This window comes from Schistocerca piceifrons, chromosome 1 (assembly GCF_021461385.2).
Source record: "Schistocerca piceifrons isolate TAMUIC-IGC-003096 chromosome 1, iqSchPice1.1, whole genome shotgun sequence".
Classification (NCBI taxonomy): Eukaryota; Metazoa; Arthropoda; class Insecta; order Orthoptera; family Acrididae; genus Schistocerca; species Schistocerca piceifrons.
In genome coordinates, this window is record NC_060138.1 from 210,056,610 (window position 1) to 210,081,915 (window position 25,306).

Below are 25,306 nucleotides of genomic sequence, written 5' to 3' on the forward strand. Positions count from 1 at the left end.
GGTTTGTACCGTCACACGTCAGAGTTGCAAATAATATACTTGTTAGTGACTAGTTTCGAACTTTTCGTTCTTTCCGAAACCATTACCTGCATTTGTAATCTTTCACAATTCATAATACATTTGTTTTTACATCTTATCAATATAACAAATGTTACTTGACTGTATTACGATTGTCTTGGTAAAATAATATTCAGTAGATATCTTTGATGTCAGGAGTTTAACTACACTTCTTATCACCGTCACTCCATAATTTACATGAGAGGTACTTACAAGATTCTTCGCCCATTTTCCGCAACGTAAGTGCTATCCTATTTCTGCCTTCTTCTCTATGCACACCGTCGTCAAATAACTGTTGAAATCTCCATGTTCTTGCCATATAGTTTCACACGTAATGCGTTAATGTCGTTATCCGAAGCGACGCTAAACCATGAAGTACGTTAACGTTAAGTTACGAGTTTCTTTAAATATTTCCTTTAACTAGTGTCCTTATACCACGAGTTCCTGGTTTCACTCCATTATTACTGCAGTGAGACTTTCGTTGGATTGCGACCTGGGCCACCCTGGTGAAAATAAATTTCTATCCAAGAAACAGAGCAGTTAATAATTTTTTCATAATGCAGGAACACAGTCATAACATATTTCTTTAAAGTCAGTATCGCCATTAGACTTTTTTTTGTTTGCAGTGTGACATTTACACGATCATGATTTCAGCCTTAAGTTACATTATCAAGTGTTTTAATGTTATACACTGCCTAAAATGGCATACTGTCGTATTGAAGTATTGAAGATACACTATTAGACACTGAATATACTCAGTGATAAAACAAAATAGTAGGCTTTCACCAGAAATATTGATCTTTAGACAATGTTTCTAAAAAATCACTGTCATACCGTGAAGTTTCATTTCTTTCCTTCTCTTGGTCTGCTTGCATAACTTTTTTGCGAGGTAATGCAAACAGAACATCAGATACCCTGAAAAGCCAAAGGAGCTGGTACATCTGCCTAAGATCGTGTAGGGCCCCCGCGACCACGCAGAAGTGCCGCAACACGACGTGGCATGGACTCGACCAATGTCTGAAGTAGTGCTAGAGGGAAATAATTCACGAATCCTGTAGGGCTGCCCATAAATCTATAAGACTGTGAGATCACTTCTGAATAGCACGTTGTAATATATCCCAAATATACTCAATAATGTTTATGTCTGGGGAGTCTGATGGACAGTGGAAGTGTTTAAACTCAGAAGAGTGTTCCCGGACTCACTCTGTAGCCATTGTGGACGTGTGGGGTGTCTCATTGTTCTGCTGGAATGTCCAAGTCCGTCAGAATGCACAATGGACATGAATGGATGCAGGTGTCCAGACAGGATGATTACTCACGTGACACCTGTCAGAGTCGTATCTAGACGTATCTGGGGTTCCATATCACTCAAACTGCACACGCTCCACACTATTACAGAGCCTCCACCAGCTTGACGGTCTCTTGCTCACATGCAGGGTCTACGGATTCAGGAGGTTTTCTCCATACCTGTACAATTGGAAACGAGACTCGTCCAACCAGGCAACCGTCAAATGTTGGTGTTGACGGGCCCAGGCGAGGCATAAAGCTTTGTGTCGTGCTGTCATCAAAGGTTAATGAGTGGACCCTCGGCTCAGAAAGCCCATATTTGTGTTGTTTTGTTGAATGGCTCGCACGCTGACACTTGTTGATGACCCAACATTGAAATCTGCAGCAATTTGCGGAAGGATTGCTCTTCTGTCACGTTGAACGATTCTCATCAGTCGTAATTGGTCCCGTTCTTGCATGATCTATTTCCGACCCCAGCGGTGTCGGAGATCTGATGTTTTATCGGATCCTGATATTCACGGTACATTCGGGAAATGGTCGGATGGGAAAATCTCCATCGGAGATGCTGTCCCACACCGCTCGCGCCAAGACTGTAACACCACGTTGAACCTCATTTAAATCTTGATAATCTGCCATTGTAGCAGCAGTAACCGATCAAACAACTGGCGAGACACTTGTCGTCTTATATTGGCGTTCCCGACCGCAGCGCCGTATTCTGCTTGTTTACATATCTTTGTATCTGAATACGCATGCCTATAGCAGTTTCTTTGCCGCTTCAGTGTAGATGAGATGCAAGTGAGCAGAGCGCGTAGAGCGCGGACGTTCTTCGTTGATGACGCTGTTTGCTTTCATGGAGGTGTAAGAGCTGGCAGGTTGTACGGAAATGCGAAACGACTTAGTGTTTCCTAATCGAGTATTGGTTACGTTTCTCCTTAAATGAAAATATCCACAACAACGAGAAAAAAATGTAACCTGTCGTCGCAGACCACATTAAGGTGAAACTGATTTGTTCGTGGATCTTCTATGAGAATCATTACAAACGGAGACGTATTTCTCACGAAACCTAGATGGGTTCCTGATGAATTCTGGGATCGGAAAAGATTTTTGACTTTTTCCATACGCGAAAAGAACAGGACATAATAATATTGGGATGAATTGTATTTCGTCATTCACTGTACAGTGGCTTACGAAGCATAAATGTAGTTGTAGATGTAAAATAGACACATCTGAGGCTTAATGACGTAAGCAAACAAAGCGTTGTAATTTATATGTATTTCACAGCGTGGGTGATTGACGGTATGTTTTCGGGTTTCCAATCGAGTTGACAGTTGATTTTTCTGTGTAATATTTTTACAACTTACCATCTGATCTTCTCCTTGTACTGTAACAGGTGTTATTCAATATATTCTCTGCATGGAGGCAAAGCAAGCCATCCTCTGTGGAGTAATTTAAGAGATATGCTTGAGTTGTAAGCAGTTGACTGTTTGCCTTATTTAGCAGTCAACTCACAGTTTGTCATGGTACACCCAGAGTCTTGTTGGAGGACAACAACAGAGGTAGTTCGAGCATGAAGAGGACTGCTTCAGGTCCTTGTGGATACCTAAGACTTTTTCGGATTACTGAATGGCGGAGGTCGTCACATTCATTGTGCTGCCATGTCGGTCACCTTGATAATAATAATAATAATAATAATAATAATTGATACATAAGTCCAGAAGACAATAAATCTTACTTAAAATATAATCAGAATTGCAACAGCAAAACGTGGTTTCACAGAAAGAAAGCAAACATTAATGGGCAAGATGTTTAACATAAAAAAGAAAAAAATAGTCAACACATCCATCAGGAGTGTGTTTCTGCACTGTGAAAGCTGGGCATTGTTGAAAACAGTGCCGGAAGGTCATCAGCTGTTGACCGTCTACGCTGCAGATAAATCTATCAGTATCTCAACAATATCACGTAGGAAGCGTACAGTTCTCAATATACATGAACGACTCGCGAGATAGGCTCAGTAGCGCTATAATCTTTTAGTGTGCCAGTATTTACAGGAAGTTATTGTTACCGGACGGTCTAAAGAAATGTGTATTTACGTGGTCAAAACGTTCACTTGGTGCACTAAACGGCAACTTTCTTGTAATAACAAACGAAAAGAACCCGATACCATCTGATGATGTTGAACATCTTTAGCATATAACATCACATAAGTAATTAGGGGTGATATTAGGAAGCAATGCGAAATGATAGTCACGTAAAATCAGTACTATGAGAGTCAAATGGAAGACTTAGATCCGTCGGAAAAAGTCTGGTAAACTGTAGTGCATGTGTAACGGAAATTACAAACAAGACGCCAGTATGTCCAATTCTAGAGCATTGTTGCAGCGTTTGAAGTTTTCATCAAATAGGCATAAACAGAGTGCTCTAACGAAAACAGTGACACTCTGTAGAACGTAGCCTGACGGTGTAGGGCAAACGAAACAGTTCGAGGAGGTTAAATGAATTTCATTGAAAGAAATTCGATGTAGTTCTCCACAATCGCTGTTGGATAAATTTACAGAACCGTTACTCGAAGGTGGCTCTGTAACCACTCCTGAGACAAGGATAAAGAGATAAGGGCACGCAGAGAAATACAGATAAAATAATTTTCCATCCACGAAAGCGCGGAAGGTTGGTTGGTTGTTTGGGGAAGGAGACCAGACAGCGTGGTCATCGGTCTCATCGGATTAGGGAAGGATGGGGAAGGAAGTCGGCCGTGCCCTTTCAGAGGAACCATCCCGGCATTTGCCTGGAATGATTTAGGGAAATCACGGAAAACCTAAATCAGGATGGCCGAAAGCGCGGAAGAAATAGGACAGAAGTTAGCTAATAGAACGTTATTTCGCCATGGACCACCTGTGAATCAAATTCTCATAAAAGGCAGGAATTTTATAGTGCTACAGTTTGTTTTATTAGTGCTCCTACGTTCTTCTGTTCATACAGCAGCAGACTCTTCGTCAGATGGCATTGTTTCACCAGATCACGACGAAAAACCTGACATGGATCATGGAAAGTCTGATGATACAGCTGTCCCTCTGGAATATGTATCGCAAATGATAAACATGAAATGCATATCATTCACACTCTATGTACGCTATTTGAAAACATAATGGATTCGTTAGAATATATGTAGGTGTAGACGTAATAGTGATGAAACTTTCAAGAGCTGCGAAACATGATCAGTGAATTTGAACAATCCACGATTTATGCTTCATGAAAAAAAGGAAAAATTGTGGTTGTGGCTAAGAAGACATTCAGAGCACATTAACTCTGAATAACAGTTGACGATATAATTTCCCAGTGCTGGTGTGTCCTTTCCGACTGCAAAGATTCTAAAGAAATTTTCTCACTGAACTGCCGAATAGAGTATTTTTTTAACAAAAAGGTCGTGCAAAAATTCCACAATGTGAGCTACCAGAGAAAGCTCTAACTACGCAAATTTCATATATCCACAGATATTTCACGGTTAAGAAAGGTATGCTAGCAGAATGAGATCACAAAATCTGAGCATCTTTGAAATGCTGATCAGAGGAAGGACACTCAAATTTTCTTGCATTGGACTGAGGAAAATAGGAAAAAGTGGTTGAATATTACCAATTATCTAGGTCACTTGAAGCGGCACCCTTTTATGTATTTGCTCCTACAGCTAACTCGTCAAGTTAAAATTTTCGACAATCGTGGATGCAGTAGTAGTAGTAGTAGAAGAAAATGAAAAAGAAGAAGAAGAAAAGGAAGAAAAAGATGATGATGAAACCCTCATGATTCAAAAATTTAAGAAGTTCCTTTCATTCTGCATCCAAAGGTAATTTTCCAGGCGATGGGCCAAGAGAAATTTCCCACATGTACAAAGAGTGCTCGCTAGTAAATGCTTTGTGCTTTTAAAGGAAGAAGAAACTGAGAAATGCAAAGCGGTACGTTCATGCTTCTGGGTTGTATGTTCACGCTCAACTATACAGTGTTTTTTCTTTAACCGCGAATACACAAATAATTGTCAGCTGATTTCTTGTACTTCACGTTGCCTTCCACAAAATGCTGTCTACAGTGTTGTTCATTGTGTACTTAATTTTGAAATGTCTTTGTGGATTTATCTTCGGGATTCTGAAATCTTTCTCTCTTCACTTCTGGGCAACGTCTGACAATAATAAATCACACTAAATGAAAAAGGTTTATTTCTCATTTGTCTCGAATGATGCCCTGAATGTAGTTTGTGGGCAAGAGTAGGCTACATAACTTATTCCATTGAAATTTCACTATTTCTTGTGTTAAATACATTGTTACCTTCAGTTATGTTACTTCTCGTAGCAATGCACTCACACTCTTAGGAGCGCTTGTAACTTCACAGCAAATTGCAATAATTACAGGTTTTCCTTATTGCCAATACTAATGACAAGCCATCTTCTACTTCTAATGTAGTTACTTCTTTTTCCTGAACTTTTGCTGCAGAGGCGAACGTTTTTCATTACATTCTTCGTAGGTATTTTAGCACGTGTAACAACGTAAGAGACAACTTAAATGAATTGCCAAATCGATTCGTACTGCGTTGAGTACAGCCTGTGACAGAAATTTTCATCGCATGTAATTTCTTTGCGTTAATTTAACAGCACTCTCAGTTTAATTGTCATCGTTTCCAATGTAAAGTTATTACATATTTAACGATTTTTCTTCAAACACACAAATGTTAATTAATGTACCCAGTTCTATGATATTGTTTGTAAATTCATTAATTTCTTGTAAATTAATGGGATTTAAAGTTTACTATATATGTGCATAACACACTGACCGCTTAAAATTAATGTCTGTATTCTGTAGTCTACGTAGCAACGGGCGACAATTCATTGTGAGAAGTATGGACCATGAGAAATCGTTGTGCGGGGATGTTCATTAACGCGATAAAGAAGTATTTTGAAGGAACGTTTAGACTGTGATGTGACGAGAAGGTACAGGAGGAAATACCGCAATGGGAAGGGGATGAGGTGGTTTTATTTGGAAAACTTGCCACTGAAACGGAAACTGTTGTGGGAGACTGTAATGGCATCGTGATGGATCGAGTCTATGGACTTCTAGCGGAAGCATTTTCCACATAAATTATTTAAAGACGGTGCAGGACGATCAAGAAAGAAGAGGAGCGGGCCAACGGGTAGGAGAAGAAGCTGAGCTAATTTGATGGAGAAGATTTTCAAGAAAGAAGAGAAGAACAGAAGAAGTCGAGTATTGATTTAATAACGTACAGAAACTACATTTAGTTTGAGAAAGGTGATTAACAGATTGGATTCTCATTGAAGATGTGTGTGAGGAAGGAGTGACAAAAGAGTGTAATGGTAAGAACAAGGAACAGTACTTTTGTCACTACACAAGAAGAGTTAAGTGTTGAATTCTAAAAAGGAGCACGGACTGTGTGGGTGGGACCAATTAAAAATTAGAAGTGTATTTAAACTTGTCAACATATTAAGAAATATTTATTTTGTGGGGCATAGTGTGAAATTTGTGTGTGAAGAAAGCTGAAGGTTTCAATAAACGTGTGCCCCAGTACTTAAATACACTTAGTAGTGCGGCTGATCATTGTTGCTGCCATTTTTGCAAAATACCTCATGGAAACCAACCCTGAACGTTCACACCTGCGAAACGATCCATTTAATGTTCATCGAACTATTGTTTGGAGTGCAAATATGGACATATTGATTTTTATCAAAATTTTTTTAACTTTTGTAAGCTGGGCTAGAGACGCCGCCATTTGTGGAGTCTTCTCAGACCAGTGAAGGCAGAGGGATCTAGCCACACACTGCAACTGCCAACTGTCTTCAGACTGAGGAAGGAGCTTCTAGAAATAAATCTTTGACACCAGCCAGCAGTCAATAACAAAAGCATATTTACAACTCCGAACGTCATGGTCATCACTAAATTACACACACCACAAAAAATTTTGCCATCATCCTGGTTCCCAGAACTCCTAAAGATAGAAGTTGACTGTGGATATTGTATCACAGACACAGTCCATTTTACTGTTCAGAGATGTCACTAAACCCGCATAAAGATGTAAACAGCTATGCATGAGCAACGCCTATGAGACGTAGGGGGTCAGACAGCCGATCAGTTCCAGCTATTCCACAAGGAGGAACGTACACTGCTCGTGTTGCCGTAGTTCAACCATGCCTACTCGGTTAGATCGAGTCCGCATTGTTACTTTGTGTCAGGATGGGCTCTCAACAAGGAAGTTTCCAGGCGTCTCGGAGCGAGCCAAAGCGATGTTGTTCGGACATGGAGAAGATACAGAGAGATATAGGAACTGTCGATGACATGCCTCGCTCAGGCCGCGGAAACCTTACAGCAACGCAACCATGTTGAATAATGCTTTTAGTGCAGCCACAGGACGTCGTGTTAGGACCAAACTGTCCGCAATAGGCTGCATGATGCGCAACTTCACTCCCGAGATCCATGGCGAGGTCCATATTTGCAACCACGACACCATGCAGCGCGATACAGATGGACGCAACAACATGCCGAATGGACCGCTCAGAATTGGCATCAAGTTCTCTTAACCGATGAGTGTCGCGTATGCCATCAACCGGACAATCTTCAGAGACGTGTTTGGAGGCAACCCGATCAGGCTGAGAGCCTTAGTCACACTCAAGCGAGTGCAGCAAGATGGAGATTCCCTGCTGTTTTGGGTGGCATTATGTGGGGCTGACGTACGCCGCTTATGGTCATGGAGGGCGCCGTGACGACTGTACGATAGGTGAATGCCATCCTCCGACCGATAGTGGAACCATATCTGCATTGGCGAGACATTCGTTTACCTGGACGACAATTCGCGGTCCCATCGTGCACATCTTGTGAATGAGTTTCTTCAGGATAAAACACCGCTCGACTAGAGTGGCCAACATGCCCTTCAGACGTGAACCCTATCGAACATGGCTGGGATAGATTGAAAAGGGCTATTTGCGGATGACGTGACCCACCAACCACTCTGAGGGATATATACCGAATCGCCGTTGAGGAGTGGGACAATCTGAACCAATAGTGCCTTGATTAACTTGTGGATAGCATGCCACGACGAATACAGGCGTGCATCAATGCAAGAGGACGTGCTACTGGACATTAGAGGTACCGGTATGTACAGAAATCTGGACCACTACCTCTGAAGGTTTCGCTGTATGGTGGTATAATATGCAATGTGTGGTTTTCATGACCAGTAAAAAGAGCGGAAATGATGTTTACGTTGATCTATATTTCAATTTTCTGTACAGGTTCCGGAACTCTCGGAACAGAGATGATGCAAAACTTTTTTGATGTGTGTAGTTCAGATTCGTAAATTAATTGAACCTTTTGCGTTTATATGCAGTAGGTAATGAAAGATTAAAAGTAAATTACACATGTTCGACGCTTTCAAAATAGGCTTAAGTTAAAGATAGCTAGTCAGATATACGTAAAACACAGTGAGTGTAGTTGCTCTCGAATTCTAGTATCATACTGGTTCAGTTATGTATGTTGTTGTGGTGGTCTTCAGTCCAGAGACTGGTTTGATGTAGCCCTCCACGCTACTCTATCCTGCGCAAGATTCTTCATCTCCAAGTAACTACTGCAACCTAAATCCTTCTGAATCTGCTTAGTGTATTCATCTCTTGGTCTCCCTCTATGATTTTTACCCTCCACCCTCCCCTCCAGTACTAAATTGGTGATCCCTTGATGCCTCAAAACATGTCCTACCAACCTATCCCTTCTTCTAGTCAAGTTGTGCCACACGCTCCTCTTCTCCCCAATTCTATTCAATACCTTCTCATTAGTTATGTGATCCACCCATCTCATCTTCAGCATTCTTCTGTAGCACCACATTTCGAAAGCTTCTATTTTCTTCTTGTCTAAACTATTTATCGTCCATGTTTCACTTCCATACATGGCTACACTCCATACAAATACTTTCAGAAACGACTTCCTGACACTTAAATCAATACTCGATGTTAACAAATTTCTCTTCTTCAGAAACGCTTTCCTTGCCATTGCCAGTCTACATTTTATATCCTCTCTACTTCGACCACCATCAGTTACTTTCTTCCCCAAATAGCAAAACTCATTTACTACATTAAGTGCCTCATTTCCTAATCTAATTTCCTCAGCATCACCGGATTTAATTAGACTAAATTGCATCATCCTCTTTTGCTTTTGTTCATCTTATATCCTCATTTCAAGAGACTGTCATTCCGTTCAACTGCTTTTCCAGGTCCTTTGCTGTCTCTGACAGAATTACAATGCCGTCGGCAAACTTCAAGGTTTCTATGTCTTCTCCACGGATTTTAATTCCTACTCCAAATTTTTCATTTGTTTCCTTAACTGCTTGCTCGTTAAACAGATTGAATAACATCGGGGATGTGCTACAATCCTGTCTCACTCCCTTCCCAACCACTGCTTCCTTTCATGTCCCTGGGCTCTTATAACTGCCATCTGGTTTCTGTACAAATTTTAAACAGCCTTTCGCACACTGCACCTTCAGAATGTGAAAGAGAGTATTGCAATCGACGTTGTCAAAAGCCCTCTCTAACTCTACAATTGCTAGAAATGTAGTTTTGCCCTTCCTTAATCTACCTTCTAAGATAAGTCGTAGGGTCAGTATTGCTTCGCTTGTTTTCATACAATAAAGTTGCATGCCCTCGGGAAAAATTACAGCCGTAGTTTCCCCTTGCTTTCAGCCGTTCGCAGTACAAGCACAGCAAGGCCGTTTTGGTTAATGTTTCAAGGCCAGATCAGTCAATTATCCAGACTATTGCCCCTGCAAGTACTGAAAAGGCTGTTACACTTCTTTAGGAACCACACGTTTGTCTGGACTCTCTTGAGATACCCTTCCGTTGTGGCCGCACCTCCGGTACGGCTACCTGTATCGCTGAGTCACGCAAGCCTCTCCACCAGCGGCAAGGTCCATGGTTCACAGAGGGGGGGGGGGGGGGTCAGTTATGTATAGCCAGTTAAATTCATGTTAATTGTTAGAAATTTTGAAGGTAGATTACATCCACATAGATACTTCGCAAGCCACCGTACGGTGCGTGGCGGAGAGGATTATAAGGGCTGCCCGGAAAGTTCCGTTACAGTCTCCTAGAATTTATGGAGGGAGGTGAGTACCGGCTACATGTAGTGGCCCATGTCGGCACGAATGACGCCTGCCGTTTGAGTTCTGATTCCATCCTCGGCTCCTTTCGGCGGCTGGCTGATTTGGTGAAGGCAACTAGCAACGCACGATGGGTGCAGGCTAAGCTGTCTAATTGTAGCATCGTACCCAGGGTTGATCGCAGTAGTATGGTTTGGTGCAGAGTGGAAAGTCTAAACCAGAGGCTCAGACGACTCTGCGATGATACCGGATGCGAATTTCTCGACCTCCGCTATCGGATGCATAACTGTACGGTTCCCTTTAATAGGTCAGGCGTGCATTAGACGCAGGAAGCTGCTACTAGGGTAGCGGAGCACATGGAGGTTTTTTAGGTTAGAGAACAAAGCCCTTGGGATCAAAGACTATTTTCCTTTAAATCAGCCACAAGGAATTCAGAGAATCTTGGTCCTTGCAGATAAGAAAAGATTAATATGATTGTAGTAAACTGCAGGAGCATCCAAGGAAGGTCCCAGAATTAGTATTGCTTACTGAATGTTATAACGCACAGATAGTATTGCGAACAGAAAGCTGGTTGAAGCCAGACGTCAGTGACAACGAAATCCTAAGTTCAGATCGTAATGTTTATGGCAAGGACAGGTTAGTCACCAATGTTGGTGGTGTGTTTTTTGCAGTCAAAGTTTCGATAAAATCTATCAACGTTATCATGGATTCCGAATGTGAATTAATCTGGGTAAAACTGAGTACCAAAGAACAGTCGAAAACGGTGATCGGACGCTTTTATAAACCACCTTGGTCAGGATCTGAAGCTGTAGAGCACTTTAGACAGAACTTGCAGAATATCATTAGTAATTTTCCTGATCATGCCTTTGTAATAGTGGGTGAAAAAAATTGCCAGGTATAGATTGGGAGCGTTATGCCATCAAAACTGGTGCCAGAGACAGGCAATCGTGTGGCATCGTTCTGGATGTCTTGTCCGAAAATTATCTTGAGCAGATAGTTATAAAACCAACTCATGAGGGTAACGTCTTAGACCTTCTGGCAACAGAGGTAAGTTTATCGAATCAGTTAACGTAGAGGAAGGTATCAGTAATCAAAAGGCGGTGACAGCATCTATGACGACGGGTCCTGCAAGGAAGGTTAAGATAGGCAGGAAGATATATCTGATCAGCAACGTTGACACGATACAAATTTCAGAATATTTCAGCAGTCAGCATCAAATATTCGGTGATGAGGACGAAGATGTGAAGAACAAATGGAAAAAAATTCAAAGGCGTCGTTCAATAAGCCCTAGACAACAAGCCCTAGACCTTGAACGTGAATAAATGTAACATATTGCGAATACATAGGAAAAGCATACATGGGAAAAGCAGACACCAGACTCAGATTCATCGGAAGACTCTTAAGGAAATGTAACTCATCCATGGAAGGAGTGAGTTATGAGACGCTTGTTCCCCAGATTTTTGAGTACTGTTCATCTATGTGGAATCCCTATCAGGTGGGACTGATATAGGAGATGGAGAAGATCCAACAGAGAGCGGAGTGTTTCGACACGGGATCGTTTAGCCGGGGAGAGAGCGTTACGGAGATGCTAAACAAACTCCACTGGCAGACGTTACGAGAGAGGCGTTGTGCATCACGGCGATATTTTCTATTGAAATTTTGGGACAGCACTTTTCAGGAGGAGTCGGATAACATATTACTTCCCCCCACACACAAAAAAATGGCTCTGAGCATTATGGGACTTAACATCTTAGGTCATCAGATCCCTAGACTTGGAACTACTTAAACCTAACTAACCTGCCCGAGGCAGGATTCGAACCTGCGATCGTAGCGGTCACGCGGTTCCAGACTGTAGCGCCTAGAACTGCTCAGCCACTCCGGCCGGCCCCCCCCAACACACATCTCGTGTTTTGACCACGACGAGAAAATTCGAGAAATTAGAGCCAATACAGAGGCTTACCGACAATCATTCTTTCCACGCACTATTCGTGAGTGGAACAGGATTGGAGGGATCAGATACTGGTACCGAAAGTACCCTCCGCCACACACCATTAGGTGGCGTGCGAAGTATGGTGTAGATGCAGATGTACGTAACATTTTGAATAGGAACCTATGTCCGAAAACGTACCGTTTCCGCTCTACGAGAATTTCAGTTCAGATTTTTAACTCATCCACTTCTGCTTATGGAACTGAATTAGGCGTGACGCAGTACAATTATTAAATAACAATTCGAAAGGTAACGTAAAGACATTTCCATTTTTCACTTAAGCATATTTGTTTGTATTATCACTTTAACATTAAGTGTTTACTTTAATCCAAAACAAAAAATAACCCAGCATACTGTACACACAGAACAGTACCGATGCATTGTAATAGCGGCTTGTGGCGTCGGTGCCATTTGTTACGATATGTATATTAGAAATTACATATATATTTTATATATTTTTATTTTTGTATTTTTATCAGCATGAATTTTTCTTTTGTTAGAGTACGATTCTTTCTCTCAGGGATATTATCTTTTTTTATCACTTTTACTTACGTGCATAAGTAAATATGGAACGGGTTCTGAAGGGCCGCTGTTATTCATGCACCAACTTTAGATTTTGAACGTGATGACTAAAATATAGTTGTCGCTAACTGAATTGAATGTAATTTTGTTAATTTCTATTTATTGATTGCAAAACAAGGCTCGAGAGAATTTAGATTGTTGCCGTAGAGCAGCCAAGATAAAACTTACTGAACTCATGGAATCTGTATAATTTAAAAACATGAACTTTAACGTAAATTAATGATCTGTTGCAATTTAAAAACGTCCCTACAACGAAATCTCTCGCATTTACAGTTACTGTTAACAATGAAAAATAAATTAATACTGCGGTGCGTAATGGCCGACCAGAGGCTGCATCGGAAGATGAGCTTCCCGCAGCGCAAATTACTGAAAAAGTGCTTATTTGATAACAATAATAAGTTTATTTTAGAATAACACAGAATAACTTACATAAAATATGTGTAGCCACTCAATGGCTGCCTTCTGTATCGCGAAACAAAACGGTGTGTGTCCCATAAAATACGTCCTTTCTCCTCGGCCGTACAATTGCGTCTCTTTAGATCCTTTTTTATTTTCATAGACATTAAATAAGATGCTGCATATCGGTTGTTTCACGAACATTAACTGTATCTTTTTCACTAATTATACTCATAAGATACGTTAACTACGGTTTACAACCGATAAAAATGTCAATATTTATATGACGTACCGTCACAGGCTCCATGTGGCAATCACCAGCGTAGTTGCAGACATTGGACCTACGAAGCATGATCCGGTACAAATTTCACATTCCACGTCCACTGAGTTGCGACAGGTCGTCTTTTAAGATGAATCACGTTTTGCTCCCCATATGCCTGTAGTGTCTGAAAGCAAACGCCGTCTAACAACCGCGGGTATGGTACAGGACGGAGGACGGAGCGTTATGGTTTCGGGAACGTGTTCGTGGGATTCCATGGTTGATCTCGTCATCCTGGAACGCACAGTGGATCAACGCAAGTATACGTTTATCCTTGGGGACCATATCCTACCGTATATTCTATGTCTTTTCCCTCTCCACGGTAGCATCTATCAGCAGGACTTTGCAACTTCTCACACAGTTCACGGCGTACGTGCGTGCTCCTAGGAGCACAGGGTGAGTTTACGATACGCCCCTGGCAACCAAACTCCCCAAATTTTAACTCAGTCGAGAATATGTGGAACCATCTCGATCAGGCTGTCGTGCCACGGAGAGACAACCGAGAAATCTTTCACAGCTGGCCGTGGCACTGGAGTCAGCATGGCTCCAATCCTTGTCAGAACCTTCTGGAACCTCTCTGAATCCCTTACTGCACGATTCGCGGTGTTTCGCACAGCAAAATATGGTTATTCGGCTTTTGACATATATAGTACTGGCCATTGAAATTGATACACCACGAAGATGACGTGCTACAGATGCGAAATTTAACCGACAGGAAGAAGATGCTGTGATATGCAAATGATTAGCTTTTCAGAGCATTCACACAAGGTTGGCGCCGGTGGCGACACCTACAACGTGCTGACATGAGGGAAGTTTCCAACCGATTTCTCATACACAAACAGTAGTTGACCGGCGTTGCCTGGTAAAACCATATTGTGATGCCTCGTGTAAGGAGGAGAAATGCATACCATCACGTTTCCGAATTTGATAAAGGTCGTATTGTAGCTTATCGCGATTGCGGTTTATCGTATCGCGACATTGCTGCTCGTGTTGGTCGAGATCCAATGACTGTTAGCAGAATATGGAATCGGTGGGTTCAGGAGGGTAATACGGCTTGATCCCAACGGCCTCGTCGAGATGACACACATCTTATCTGCATGGCTGTAACGGATCGTGCAGCCATGTCTCGATCCCTGAGTCGACAGATGGGGACGTTTGCAAGACAACAACCATCTGCACGAACAGTTGGGCGACTTTTGCATCAGCATGGACTATCAGCTCGGAAACCATCACTGCGGTTATCCTTGACGTTGCATCACAGACAGGAGCGCCTGCGATGGTGTACTCAACGACGAACGTGGGTGCACGACTGGCAAAACGTCATTTTTTCGGATGAATCCAGGTTCTGTTTACAGCATCATGACGGTCGCATCCGTGTTTGGCGACATCGCGGTGAACGCACATTGCAAGCATGTATTCGTCATCACCATGCTGGCGTATCACCCGGCGTGATTGTATGGGGTGCCATTAGTTACATGTCCCGGTCACATCTTGTTCGTATTGACGGCACTTTGAACAGTGGACGTTACATTTCAGATGTGTTACGCCCCGTGGCTCTACCCTTCATTCGATCCCTGCGAAACCCTACATTTCAGGAGAATAATGCACGACCACATGTTGCAGGTCCTGTACGTGCCTTTCTGGATACAGAAAATGTTCGACTGCTGCCCTGGCCAGCACATTCTCCAGATCTGTCACCAATTGAAAACGTCTGGCCAATGGTGGCCGAGCAACTGGCTCATCACACTACGCCAGTCACTACTCCTGATTAACTGTGGTATCGTGTTGAAGCTGCATGAGCAGCTGTACCTGTACACGCCATCCACGCTCTGACTCAATGCCCAGGCGTATCAAGGCCGTTATTACGGCGAGAGGTGGTTGTTCTAGGTACTGATTTCTTAGAATCGATGCACCCAAATTGCGTGAAAATGTAATCACATGTCAGTTCTAGTATAATAGTATAATATATTTGTCCAATGAATACCCGTTTATCATCTGCATTTCTTCTTGGTGTAGCAATTTTAATGGCCAGTAGTATATATATATATATATATATATATATATATATATATATATATATATATATATATATATATGCCACCTTATGATATTTGGCACAAGATGACTGTTGCCACAACTGATCCCTTTTCCCAGTTCCCTGAGAAGAACTAACGTTGGTAATCCTTCATTTGAGCTCTAGTTCAGAAAAATACGGTATTGTGTTGCCTCGGGAAAACTTCGAACTCGTTTTATAATTTACAGTGAGCAATACAGGGTCTACGAACCACCGACCGGTACTTTACTGGAACTGCATGACCTGTGCATAGAAATCTGGTGCCACGTACCTCGGAATAAATACTTGCGGAATTTGTGTGACGCAGAATTGCTGCTGCGTTGCACTCCAAAGGCGGACTAAAATGCTGTTAAACTGGTAGTGATAATGCTTTGGGTCAACAGTGTGTAAGAGCTTTCAATATCAATTGGTAGTGCCTAATCTACTAACTGGGAGATCTCTCCTAGGCGAAAGTGCGTCCCTGATAAAGCGAAAGCACCGTGCCTTATGATCAGTAACAACTGAGAATTCCAATATTCCAAGCGACACAAGTTTGGCTCCAGAAGGAACAGAAGTTCTGTTAGTTCGAGTAAAATTTTGTACAAGAAAGGACTAAAATCATGGAAATTTCTGATTTGGGGTGTTTTGAAATAGAGAAAAGATACGTGAAGTCAGTCGGGGAATAATGGACGGTAGAGTGTGAAGTTGGGATTATAGTGTAAAAGATTTAATTACAGAAAATAAGTTACCACATATGATGACGTATATCCAACAGTATTATAGTCTACTTTTCGTTCAATAAAGAGCAAAGGAATGAACAGTTTTCTTTTTCCGCCCAAGTAGATGACGATATCAAGTTGTGTATCATTATATTATTTTTAGGATTCTGTTACATGCCTACATCACTGTTGGTTGAGAGTTATTCGAGATGAATTGTAATCGCCAATGTACGGTCGTCTAGATTTTAAGTAATCATTTTAGCATTAGGATACCTTTCCATCACTTTACGCATTTGTCCTTTCTTTGCATTAAAGGCTTTCCTTTGTTTGAACTTACAGCCAAATGGCTTTATAAGTTTGCACCACTACCATAAGGAGCATGCACGGATTGTAGTGGGTAAGGCGGATGGCCGACTTCGGTTTATTGCGAAAGTTTTAGGAAAACGTGATTAACCTGTAAAGAGGAAGGCATATAATAGAATACTCGTCTGAGCCATGCTTGAGTACTACTCGAGTGTTTGGGACCACCACCAGGTCACATGAAAGGCGTACATCGAAGCAATTCAGACGAGAGGTGTTAGAATTTTTCCGGTAGGTTCGAGCAACACCCAAGTAAGAGATGCTTCGGAAGCTCAAAAGGGAATCATTTAAAGGAAGACGATTTTCTGTTCTGGGAGTGCTATTGAGAATATTTTGAGAACCGTCATTTGAAGCAGACCTGAAAACGATCCCACTTATTCCAGCGTACATGACGCGTAAAGACTACGAACACAAGATATGAGAAATTAGGGTTCGTACGGTGACATACATACAGTCGTTTTTGTCTCCCTCTGTTTGCGATTGAGAGGAGAGTATGTACGTTAATGTAGACGGAGATGTAGATACTAGGTTTCCTCCTGGTATCTCGCCCCTTTTAAATGTTTGCCTTCACTAAGAAATGCAACTTTACCGTGTAATCTCCTGCTGTCTTTCGTAACTTTTACAGCTGTCATGTAGTCGACTTGATGTATACTGGCCATTAAAATTGCTACACCAAGAAGAAATGCAGATGATAAACGGGTATTCATTGGACAAATATATTATACTAGAACTGACATGTGATTACATTTTCACGCAATTTGGGTGCATAGATCCTGAGAAATCAGTACCTAGAACAACCACCTCTCGCCGTAATAACGGCCATAATACGCCTGGGCATTGAGTCAAACAAAGCTTGGATGGCGTGTACGGGTACAGCTGCCCATGCAGCTTCAACACGATACCACAGTTCATCAGGAGTGGTGACTGGCGTATTGATACGTGCCAGTTGCTCGGCCACCTTTGGCTAGACGTTTTCAATTGGTAAGAGATCTGGAGAATGTGTTGGCCAGGGCAGCAGTCGAACATTTCCTGTATTCAGAAAGGCACGTACAGGACCTGCAACATGCGGTCGTGCATTATCCTGCTGAAATGTAGGGTTTCGCAGGGATCGAATGAAGGGTAGAGCCACGGGGCGTAACACATCTGAAATGTAACGCCCACTGTTAGAAGTGCCGTCAATGCGAACAAGAGGTGACCGAGACGTGTAACCAATGGCACCCCATACCATCACACCGGATGATACGCCATATGGCGATGATGAATACACGCTTCCAATGTGCGTTCACCGCGATGTCGCCAAACACGGATGCGACCATCATGATGCTATAAAAAGAACCTGGATTTATCGGAAAAAATTATGCTTTGTCATTCGTGCACCCAGGTTCGTCGTTGAGTACACCGTCCCAGGCGCTCCTGTCTGTGATGCAGCGTCAAGGGTAACCGCAGCCATGGTCTGCGACCTGACAGTCCATGCTGCTGCAAACGTCGTCGAACTGTTCGTGCAGATGGTTGTTGTCTTGCAAACGTCCCCATCTGTTGACTCAGGGATCGACACGTAGCTGCATGATCCATTCTAGCCATGCGGATAAGATGCCTGTCATCTCGACTGCAAGTGATACGAGGCCGTTGGGATCCATCACGGCGTTACGTGTTACCCTCCTGAACCCACTGATTCCATATTCTGCTAACAGTCATTGGACCTCGACCAACGCGAGCAGCAATTTCGCGATACGATTAACCGCAATCGCGATAGGCTACAGTGTGACCTTTATCAAAGTCGGAAACGTGATGGTACGCATTTCTCCTCCTTACACGTGGCATCACAACAACGTTTCACCAGGCAACGCCGGTCAACTGCTGTTTGTGTATGAGAAATCGGTTGGAAACTTTCCTCATGTCAGCACGTTTTAGGTGTCACCACCGGCGCCAACCTTGTGTGAATGCTCTGAAAAGCTAATCATTTGCATATCACAGCATCTTCTTCCTGTCGGTTAAATTTCGCATTTGTAGCACGTCATCTTCGTGGTGTAGTAATTTTAATAGTAATTTTAATGGCCGGTAGTTAAGTTTGTTGTTGTGCAGACTTCGGAGCAGCATCGTCATCAGATCCGCATCTCTGCATAAAAATGGTCACTGTTTATAAAAGTTATTGCCCCGGGTGCTTAGATTCAGATAGTATACACGGCAAACACATTTTATATCACGGATGGAGGTGGTGCAGTGGTTGGCGCACTGGACTCGCATTCGGGAACGGCGGTTCAAATCCGTGTCCGGCCATCCCGATTTAAGTTTTCCGTGATTCTCCTAAATCACTTCAGGCGAATGCCGGGATGGTTCCTTTGAAAGGGCACGGACGACCTCCTTCCCCATCTTTCCCTAATCCGATGGGACCGATGACCTCGCTGTTTGGTCCCCTCCCCCAAACCAACCAACCACTTTATGTCACACGAGTTTTGTCTAAAACACGAGGCTCATTTTACATATATTCATTATTTGCAACATTAGTTATGATTAAAACTTATTAATCTCTCTCTTCAGATAAGTTTCAGTGAAAATTCCGTTGCGCTTGAGAAAGCACTACCATCGTCATTAAAACTTCTCAATCACACTGCGTTATGAGGGAATCATACCTTAAACTCATCTGAAAATCAGGGTAAAATTTGTTTTCAAGTTTTTATTGAGCATTTACCACTATTTTTCATGTCGACTATAAGCTTTCACGTTATACCAAAACGGCCAGAAAATATCCCAGGAAACCATCGAAATTTCGTCGGTGGAGTATGCGGTCATCAAGTGTATAAGAGAGAAGTAGTATGTTTGCTGACTCGCCTTAGAACGTATGCTCTAGGTAAATTTATGGTAAACCTTCTAGCGACTGGAAATTCTATAGTTGTAGTGTTTCCCACTGGAGTTCATAGAATATTTCATTGTCGCTGTCCCGTTGAATGAACAATCAGACGCTCGCTGCTATAAATCTCCCACCGCTACGCTGAAACTTTTCTCTCCCTTAAAGTTAGCCAACTTGGTTCAGGATCCGGAAAAAAGAGCGCTACACAGAGACTCTGGAGTCAGCGACCAATAGTTGTCCTAATACCTCTATCACAGTAGATGTTGGAGAACGAGCACAAAAGTTTCTGGCGGTATTCGGTTTGAACATATCCGCAACAGATAAGCAATCCAGAGGCTTCCGGGCCGCCCATGGTGGCTTCGCCGGCCTCCGCGGGACGTGGGACCGCCCTCGTTGTTGGCGGGGGCTGGGTCTGCCCCCACTTGCCAATTTAAGTTGCTTAATTAGGTTTGCGCCGCCGCCGACGCCACCGTCTCGCAGCCTCCGACTCTACAGGGAGAGTGCCTCGTAACTGTTCAGTCGTTTGCACGTGTCACACTCGAGATACGTCACAAAATTTTCCAAAACTTTTCAAATCTGCCGCTGTGACTTATTCAGTAGTCAGCGAAATGTGGGCGAACGGTGTCTCTGTTGTTGCTGCTGTCTGCCAGCTCGAAGAGGAAAGAAAGGTCTCGCATACGATTCGTCCTTTGCTTTTGTTACTTGTGGAGAGTTGTTATTTATTGCTTTCCGCCTGACTGCAACATATTATTCGTATCGATAACTCCACACTAGTGGTAAATAGTTTATTTTCACTAAATGATCAATGCGATAAAGACAAAAATGGTTCAAATGGCTCTGAGCACTGTGGGACTTAACTGCTGAGGTCATCAGTCCCCTAGAGCTTTGAACTACTTAAACCTAACTAACCTAAAGACATCACCCACATCAATGCTCGAGGCAGGATTCGAACTTGCGTCCGTAGCGGTCGCGCGGTTCAAGACTGTAGCGCCTAGAACCGCTCGGCCACCTCGGCCGGCCGGGAAAGACATCAGAAGCGGATTAGAACATGCGTAAAAAGCTTTTCCAACAATGAAGAGTCAATTGCGGAAACATTTTTGAGTACGTATTTACTGAACAGAGCGTCGTGTGAAGTAAAACGAATTTTGTAAACTACAATATGTAATTCTAGATGCGTTTGACATTTTGTGTGCCTATGGAAATGATGCAGGAAGCGAAGAGCTCATACCAATAAGAAAGTCAGTGGGAAATATTTACTGCAAGAAAGGGCATAGAAAAGAAACGTATGTGAAAGGGTATGCGTCGCTGAGAGGGAATGGCGCAGGAACAATTTCGGACCAAATGGAGACCGTAGAATATTCAAAAGTGAACCGGAGGCAAAAATTTGATTTCGAATCGCTTTATATATATATATATATATATATATATATATATATATATATATATATATATATATATACTCTGAGAAGCGACACGTGACACTAGAAGTGATGTCCCGGTGGTCAGCCTTCGTGCGTTGCTGAAAAGTCAGACTTCAATCACAGAGCAATCTGTCGACGAACCTCAGTCGTAGGGAAGGCAGGGGGCTGACTTCGGTTCATTGGTAACCAGAGAAATGAAATTAATTAACATGGGAGAATGTTTACAAAACACTCGTGCGACTCGTCATAGGACATGGCTGACGTGATTCAAATGGCTCTCAACACCATGGGACTTAACATATGTGGTCATCAGTCCTCTAGAACTTAGAACTACATCAACCTAACTAACCTAATGACATCACACACACCTGCGACCGTAGCAGCAGCGTGGTTCCGGACTGAAGCGCCTAGAACCGCTCGACCACAACGGCCGGCTGGCTGACGTGCGTGGTACCCGTACCATATAGGACTAGCAGGTGACGTGCAACGTATACGGAAAAGGGCAGCACGGACGGCACAGGTTTGTTTGACCCATGGGAGAGTGTCGCAGAGATAATGAATTGGCGGACTTTTGAAGATAAACGAAAACTTTCCCCACGAACCCTACATAATGGAGTTTCAAGAACCAGCTTTAAGTGGCAACTAGGAATGTATCACATCGCGAAGACAACATAGCGCGCAAAGAGAAGCTGAAGCAATCATTCTTAGGGCACTTCGTACGTGATTGGAAGTAGAAGAAGCCATAATTGCTGGTACAGTGGGAAGTACCCATCGCCATGCTCTTTGCATAAGTTGAATGTAGGCGAAAATCCCGAAACAGATGCGTCGTGGAAATAGGTGGAAATCCATTATACAAGGAGCGATGAAAGAGCTTACGTTCGAAAGTCACACTAACACCTTACCTACATGTCGGTGCTTACTCGTCTCGCAGTCGCACTGGTTGCATAGAAGCTGCAGCAGCACCCTCGAACGGAAACTTTTTGAACGTCCATTATAATCTGGGGGTAGTTAAAAAGGACGAAGCAGTCAAATACATTATGGAATATATGACAAGTTCGGCATTGCCCAGGTATTCATTTCGCCAGTTTCATACCGGAAACGAAAATTAAAAAAAGAGCTATCTACGATATGACAGTTTCAGAGACTTTATTGGCCTCCGAGTGATACGGTTCTCTGTAGTTAAAGAGGAGAGTGAAAATTCGTACCGAGGACGGGAATCGAAGCCGGGTATCCTTCTTACTAGTCAGGTTTGTCACCCACTAAGCCACATTGACACAGCGGTTCACACTACTGCACGGATTACCCTGCCACACCTCCCTCCTCGATCCAAGTTCTCACTGCCTCCCCAGTCAACTTTAAATTCCCACTTACACACGAACAAAATTTCTGAGGCTCTCCACGTTCTGGAATAGCAACTCAGCATGGAACTAAATGGAAGATCCAGCCTGAAACCCAGGAGCATGTACTTACATGAATGAACCAACGCTGTTTCAGAGACTTTACTGGTCTCATACAGATAAACCAAGGCCGGGAACTGAACCTTGGTCTCACCCTTACTAGGTAGATGCATTAGACACTAACCCACTTTGACACGGCTGTTTACACAAATGCATGGATTACCCTGGCACGCCTTCCTCCTCGATTAAGTTTCTCACTGCCTCCTCAGTCTGCTTTAAATTCCCCCTTATATGAACCCATCTTTCTTTCCAGGGAATATAGAACCCCAATGAGATGACTTTCATCCATTGTTCTTAACACTTAAGTATTTCTCTGCATCCCACGTCTCTGCGGTGAATCTATCCGAAGCACTGCGAAGGTGAGCTGTGATAAGTCTGCGAGAAACAGAAACAAAAAGAGAGCGATTTGGAAGAATTGCCTAAAATGTTAGTCGGTTCTTCATTTTAACGTTCCATAACATACTTTGTATGAAGATATTAAATGGAGGTGCCCAAGATGATGTATGTTCCTTGACTTCCGAAAAGTGTTCGGTACAGCTCCACATTGTCAGCTAGTAAAGAAATGGCGACTTTACGGAATAATTTACCAGCTTTTTGTGACTCAGTTCATTAATTTGTTGCAGTAGTATCTCATCACGATGGGACGAAATCAGCAGGTATGAAAGTAACTTGGAGCATTTGCCAAGGGGGTATTACAGTGCCATTACTGTTCACTGTATATGAATGGCTTATTTCAATAGTGGTACAAGTGTATTTTTGTTCATTCTGAGATACAGAGTCCTAAAGTTAAATGGGCGCTGAAAAATCTGCAGTTGAGGTACCAGAAATATTCAAGCATATGGCTTCTTGCTAGAGATAAACCTTTCTTTCTGTTTGTTTGGATCATTAATTTCAGGAGCATTATAGGCCGAAGAGTGGAGTTAATGGACTTGTACCACTATAGAAATAAGCCCTACATATGTAGAAATAACTGATGATGGTCGAAGTAGAGAGGATATAAAATGTAGACTGGCAATGGCAAGGAAAGCATTCCTGAAGAAGAGAAATTTGTTAACATCGAGTATTAATTTAAGTGTCAGGAAGTCGTTTCTGAAAGTATTTGTACGGAGTGTAGCCATGTATGGAAGTGAAACATGGACGATAAATATTTTGGACAAGAAGAGAATAGAATCTTTCGAAATGTGGTGCTACAGAAGAATGCTGAAGATTAGATGGGTAGATCACATAACTAATGAGGAAGTGTTGAGTAGGATTGGGGAGAAGAGACGTTTGTGGCACAATTTGACTAGAAGAAGGGATCGGTTGGTAGGACATGTTCTGAGGCATCAAGGGATCACCAGTTTAGTATTGGAGGGCAGTGTGGAGGGTAAAAATCGTGGAGGGAGACCAAGAGACGAATACACTAAGCAGATTCAGAAGGATGTAGGTTGCAGTAGGTGCTGGTAGATGAAGAAGCTTGCACAGGATAGAGTAGCATGGAGAGCTGCATCAAACCAGTCTCAGGACTGAAGACCACAACGACAACATGTAGAAATTATCTGGCAGATAACTCTAAAAGCTCCGTGAAGGTTCGCGGCTCATGGTGTCAAGTCAGGGAGCCAGAAAATTGTAACAAACTGTAGCAAGATCTGCGGAATATCAGCGGTTGATGCAGTTGGCAGTTGCCTCTTAACATAAACAAACGTAACGCGGTGCGTATTAACAACTGGAAAGCCCGTTTGTTGCCCAGACGATTGACGATAATTCTCTGTAAAATATACACCAGTACCTCCTCCGAGGTGTCTGCAGCTCGTGGTCTTGTGGTCTCGTTCTCGCATCCTGCACACGGGGTCCCGGGTTCGGTTCTCCGCGGAGTCAGGGATTTTCTCTGCCTCGAGATGACTGGATGTCGCTGTGTCGTCATCATCATTCATGCCCATTACGGTCGGAGGAAGGCAATGGCAAACCACCTCCGCTAGGACCTTGCCTAGTCGGCGGTGCGGGTCTCCGCATCGTCTCCTACGCTCCTCGGAGTATGGGACCTCATCATCATCATCAACTCCTCCGAGGTAGCTACAGTTCAACGACCAATAAACTACTTCTAAAAAACCGGATTCTAAATTTAGCAAACAGGAAGAATCCTAAGCAAATGTAATTCGCCAGTGGAGACGCTAGCGTAAAAGCCCTTGTTCCAGCGAGTATTGAGTTTTTCTCGACAGTCTTGGACCATTACCAGGTAGAACTGATAAAGGAATCGTTGAAGATTCGTTTCGTAGTCGTCACAGAGATGCTGATACAACTCCAGTGGCAGACGTTGAAAGAGATGCATTGTGCATCACGGAGGAGTTTACTGTGGGCAGTCCAGAGGTGTCAACTTCAAGAGTGGCCCGTTAACGCACAGGACGGATGTGTTGAAACTTCCTGGCTGATGGGCCGAATCAAGTCGCGATGCGCAGCGTCTGCACATGCTGCCTGTTACATATCCTCGTCCGACCAGACTCATCGACCACCCAATGCCTTTTTTAAAGGACCGAAGGCGTGATAATCGTTTAGGATGTGTGTTGGAGTGTCTCCCACTTAAGGTGGCGGTACGAGTAGTGACCACCATGGAAATTGGTACACTATTCCACAACGGTGGTTTACGACAGATATGCCGACCCACACACATCGTTAATTCTCCAACGGATATCGACCATTATTCGTCCTCCGGTCGC